Here is a 6042-nt window from a genome sequence, read left to right as displayed (position 1 = left end):
GTCTGGCAACCCAACCCCCACGCTGGGAAAAATATTATAATCTGTCAGTCTCGCAAAGCCAGGCTGTGTGTGCAGGAAATCAGTTAATCAGCTATGTGTGTACGCAGGCAAAATAACATGGACCAAAAGTCCTGGTAACGCTTCATATGTCACGTTAAGCCTAATTCAGCTCAGGCACTTACAGTAACCTCAAAAGGCCAGGCTCTTATATAGGGACGGCTCCATTTTCATCCAGATGCTGCTGAATTGCAACTAGCTGCATAGCACAGGGCTAGATGAGATCTTTTAGGGGGACAGCGGTGTCGTTTTACCACCCCTTTTATTGCCTACTGGCCTGTTATATTGATGACTATAACCACTGATTAGATTAGAGAGTTGCATTCTCTCCTGCTCCAATAATCCCCATTGTGCTGCTGGGTGCTTATTTGATTTATAGGCATAATGGAGGTGCACTCCTGTTAGTTCCTGCAGGTTTTTTGTGCCAGGAGAACAGGGTGCTAAACTGCCAACGAAGGGGTCCATTGCGACGGCTGGGCAATATCATTGCTTTATGTGACTTTAGATCATAATAAATCAGAGATTCAAGAAGTGCCATAACTCGATGATATTGGACCCCACAGCAAATTAATTTTAGGGCCCCAACATATCCAGAGGTTGTCCTATTTTACCAATATATGTTGAATTTGCTCATAAATTAGGGCCTCATGGAGCCCCTCAGGGCCGGGCCAGGCCAGCTGGGCGCCCCAGGCAACCCAGCCAGCCACATCGCCCCTCTGCCGAACGCTACTACATGAGCGCGCATGCACGCCTACGTGAGTGCGCGCACGCATGCGCGCTGAACCACCGCACCAACCCCTCCCCTCCTGGTGAGCGCACGCATGCACGCTGACACGAGTTACTCATTCACCTCATAGGCACACAGGAACAAGTTGGATTCAGAGGCCCGGACTGGGGTAGGCAGTATTAGAAGGTATGTGCCTGGCGCCCCCCAAGCTTTGCACCCTGGGCACGTGCCTACTCTGCCTACCCCTAGTTCCGGCCCTGAAGCCCCTTATACCTCCTGGTCCCCCCTGCAGCTACAGGGTCTGCTTCCTCTGTAGTTACGCCCCTGGAGTCAAACAGTGAACCGCACCTGGGATTATGGACTCTGATAGTAGCTTACAGGATGTCAAATGTAATGTTCATAACAAAGAAAAATGGCATTGCAAGGTTTAGTTTCCCTTTTTTTGCAGTACAAATTGATAAATTGGACATGCTATCCAGACAGGGTAATTGCTTCCCCCCTGGCTTAGTTCTTGAATCAATGCTATGTGTAGACCTTTTGGGGTACACCTTGGTTGAGGGTATTTTTTATCAGAGAAGTAGCTCCCCTCCCCAAGCCAAAACATGCGATATATATATATATATATATATATATATATATATATATATATAATATATATATATATGCTGTATATATAAAATGAAAAACATATTGCCCCTCAATTTTGGAAAATGATATGTATGTTAACCCTACTTACAAATGGGACATGCTTCTTAGTAAATCCCTTACATCTAGGGGTGATGAGGAATCAGGTGCTGAAAATGAAATTCCTAGCTGCAAACCAGTCATTGCTATCGCATCTCCTTAAGGGTAACTGGCGGGGCAGGTTTTCTTGGCAAGTAATTGATTAATTAGCTGTTAATTAGAGAAAGCCCAAGAAAGGAATTCATGTCATTGTGTGTCAGGTGCTAATGAGAAGCCGGCGAGCTTTCCTGCCAAACATTTTCAGAAATCAGTCCCAGGGCCTGGGAAGGGGTTAAGGTGCTAACGCAAGAGCTTGTAAGTAAATAAACATTCGCACCTGCCCCATGGAATGCCGGGAGGAAATGGGAAATGTTTTGTGCTGTAAGGAGCAGTCAGTACATCATGTCCTATTGTGAGAAGGAAGCATGCACGCCACACCTTTATCTATGGGTTCTCACGCCTCCTTAACCCCCCACAGAAACTCTCTCACTTGTCTACAAATGCAGCTGCACCGAATGAAGGCCACCAGGCTAAATATGCATACTTGGGGGTTTAGGGCATACATCAGAAGTCCCATCATTACTAAAAACTATTTAAAACTATTAAATACTGGACAGTATGGCTAAAGGGGAGCCGTTACCCTGGCATGGGGTACTCACCAGGGAAAGCAGGTCCTGCCTGTGCCAATATGCTCCTTGTGTGCCTGGCTGGGCATCATTATATGCCACATAGCTCCTGGTTACTTTAAAGGGGGACACCAACACTTCAACAGCCTCAAAGTGGCACAGGGGTCTGAAATGCCCTGGATATGATGAGTGGCATTACAGTCTGCCATACATGCCCATGGTCAGGCACTTTGCTAATTTTGTTCTTTCTGCCAGGCAATCTGGACTTGTCCTGTCTAGGCCTGGATTGGCAAATGCCATAGGGGCTGCTGTAAGATGCCACAGACAGTTATTACTTAGTGGGCTGGTGGGGACTGTTTGGGCCTTTAGGCCTGGTCCTGTCCTTTCCAGTTACACTTGGTCTGTATACTCTACATAGGTCTGGCCTGAGAATCAAAATAGACCTTGGCATCTCAGGTACACATGGGCCCGAACAGACAGTGACTGTCTATGGCATCTTACAGCAGCCCCTCTGGCATTTGGCAGAACACACAGATTTCCAGTCTGGGTCTGGCTCCACAACAACCTCCCTTTAAATAGGTAGAACCATGAATGGGGTTCTGGGATCTCTGCAGCACCACATTGGGTGAATTTTATCTTAATCTGCAAAGAATTCCCCTTGACACTGTACCTTATACAGTATGTCTTGAAACGTCTCTTAGTTAAAATTCTAGGCACGTTGCCAATTTAGGATGAAAGTATGGTTTCCACCTCACCCATTTAATACAAGTCACATATTGAATCTACATCCTAAATGGCTAATTAGCAGTTAATTTAGATGTATGCTGCATGGCTACACACAGGGTCGTAGTTGGGGAAGGACAAGGTGCTCCAGAATAAATCGTAAATGACTCACCGAGTGGAAAAAGTGGTCCGGGTGCTCCAGCCCCAGACCCCTAGCTTTAGGGTGCAGTTCGGAAAAGAAGAAAATAGGGCCAACCGGCACTCAACGGATCCACAGGACCAAAGGAATTAAATTAAAAGAATATTTTATTGATACAAAGTTAAAAGTATATATAAATCTGCATCTCCATTCATTGCGCATAGTCATGGGCTCATGGGAAAAAAACCCGATGGGACCCCTGCTCTTGTGGGCCCCGCCAGCCCAGATCCAGACCCTGTGGTTCCTCTTCCTGCCGACTGGCCAGAAAAAGGGCCAGAGGCCCAAAGAATGCAGTGCGCAAACACGCACACACACGCTTGTACACGTGCAGTGAGGCACAGATTGGCACAGCAATCCGACCCTGGCTACACATAAATCAGTTCAGTCTGCAGCATGCATCTGAATTACTTGCTGATTGCCCATGCAGAATGTGGATTCAGAATGTGATATTAAAGGGGTTAGGTGGAAACCCTATTTTATCCAAACTGGGAAACTTGCCTGATTCCTAGAGTGCACTTTACCTTAAATGTTTTAATGCCAGAAATAAGGATAATCTCATTATAGTTGCATGAACTAGTCTGCATTATTTAGTGTTTTCAAAATCTCCAGTTTTTGATTTGTTCACCACCTCGTCTGAACAACAACTCCCAGTATCCTCTGCAATCATTTTGCCAAGAATGTTGTAAAATCTGGCATTGCTTCTTTACAAAAGTTATTGCCGTATTTGCACAAACATTGGTATTATTTATATACAGTAGCATTTTATTTATAGACGGCTCATCCCATGGAAGAAACGCAGGTTTCATTGAAACATTCTCAGGCTGCAGTTTTCCACATTTTCACTAATCCATGGTGTGGCCTGGCTTAGGGTCGTGTCACATGGAGACATATTTGTTAACAGAACCAAGGTAGCTTCCCCTCCATGGAATAAAGCTTCCAACCACTTGAAAAAAAAAAAGCAAAATTGCTCAGTTTCTCAGGAATGCAGTTATTTCAATGAAGTAAAAAGGGACAGGCATTCTCTGTGCTATTTCCACATCCATATCAAGTCTCCAGGCATCTGTACATGTACCAGACTGTCCAACATTAAGATGCGTGTGTTCAATTCCTTCACCAGGCCAGTGGACCCAACACACAGCCTTTTGAAGACTGCAACAGACAGACAGAAACTGTTACATCAGTGTTTTTTAAACTCATTTCATTTGCAGAAAAATTATGTTACTGGTTCACCCATCTCTACACTTCATTGTTCCTAATGTACCACCCATTAGCTTAGTGGTTCCTAGTGGTAAGATCAGTGGTTCTCTGATTAGATCCAGCTTCCCAACCAGAGATCAGCCCATTGAGCTGTAAGTCCCATTAGCCCTATGGTAGGTAGTCATTATTGGGCTCACTGTATGCTAAGCAGGGGGTGCAAATCTGGTGAGGACTGCAGATGTGCACATGAAAGTGGCACCCTAAGACATGGAGTTAGTTGACATATTTGGTTAAACATGGTAGCAATTATAAAAAATATTGTAGAGACTGATGGGCCCCAGTTTCCCCAGAATGTCATAAAGATATTCAGGGTCAACATACCAGTCTGGTGGAAGTTCTATTATACTGGGCAAGTGGTGTCTCAGTGGGAGAAACTATAATTCACCTGAAACTAAGCCTGCCCTAAGAAACAGAATGCAATTAGCACTTGCTAATAACGACCCCTCTGTTAGGAGCAATCTGCAAGGTTTGTGGTTCCTGTGTGGTTACAATTCTTTTCAAATGCTCTTTACTTAAATCATTGGTTAACGCATCTTGGCTCTTCAGGTACAGAAGAGATTGTTTATTTGCACGTTTGTCAACCCCTTTCCTTCCGACGGGTCTGATGTTGATAACATGGAGTGCAATGCCATAGATCAGTAGTTGTAATAGTAGCTGTAGTAGTAATAGTAACAGCAGCAGCAGTAGTAGTAGTAGTATTAACAGCAGCAACACAAAAATAATTTGTCTCTCCCTGCTAAAAAGTTTGAGTTCAAGTGGTTTATATTATTAGCCATATAATGTTATGGAGAAATAACGATGACATTGCTGAATTTCATTGGAAGAGACTCTAAAGCTGCCAATACTTGGACGTATTGGGCCAGACAAGTAACAGTACTGCCACTCTCAGGTCTTCCCGTTCAAGTAAAAGGGAGACAGCAGGGATGATTTGGGTGCCTTGAGAATAGGGAATGATGCTCAGAGGTGGAGGATCAGGTGAACAGATCCATTTATTTGAGGCCCAATGTATGAGGAATAGTGATGGGATAATTTATTTGCCAGGCGAAAATTTGCGCCAAATTCCCACGATTCGTTGCTGGCAAATAAATTCAGGAAACCGGCGAAAATTCGCCGGCATACAGATTTTTTGGACGCCAACTCATTTTTGACCAAAAACAATTTTTTCGCCGTTTCGCGAATTATGCAGGAAATTCGCCAATCACTAAAGAGGAAAGCAGAAACACTGATGTTTTTCCAGTTATTTTCAGTAAAATTTTGGCCTGTGTTATTTGTTTACTGGTACAATTTGCTGTAAGAAAAGTTGCAGGGTCTCAAATAATAGTCCTACACTTGGCCTCTCTATCTCAAAGGATGGACTAGAAAAGAAAAGGCAGAAATTGTGGCCTAAAAAAGAGAATTAATTTAGACAGCCACCAACCATTATTTGAAATACTGATATTGGAATTTTTTTAAGATGAAGACTTAAAATGCCTAAAATCCTTTAATTAGTGTGAACTACATCCTATTATTGTTCTGCAGGGTTTGGCATGTGAAGGCGAGTAAGTTAAGGCTTCTATAGCCTTAGTAAACAAGATGATAGACAACTGTCATGGTTTGCTGTTTCAGAGCCCTCAAGTATCAGGGAACCACAATTCTAACAATACCAAAGGGGTGTTATTATTAGAACAATAATATATAAAATGATTAGTAAATGGCACCCCAGCTGGTTGAGTTTTGCAAAGAAAAATGAG

The sequence above is a fragment of the Xenopus laevis genome, chromosome 8L, assembly GCF_017654675.1.
Source record: "Xenopus laevis strain J_2021 chromosome 8L, Xenopus_laevis_v10.1, whole genome shotgun sequence".
Lineage (NCBI taxonomy): Eukaryota > Metazoa > Chordata > Amphibia > Anura > Pipidae > Xenopus > Xenopus laevis.
The sequence above is the reverse complement of the archived record's forward strand: the minus strand, read 5'-3'. Positions refer to the sequence as shown.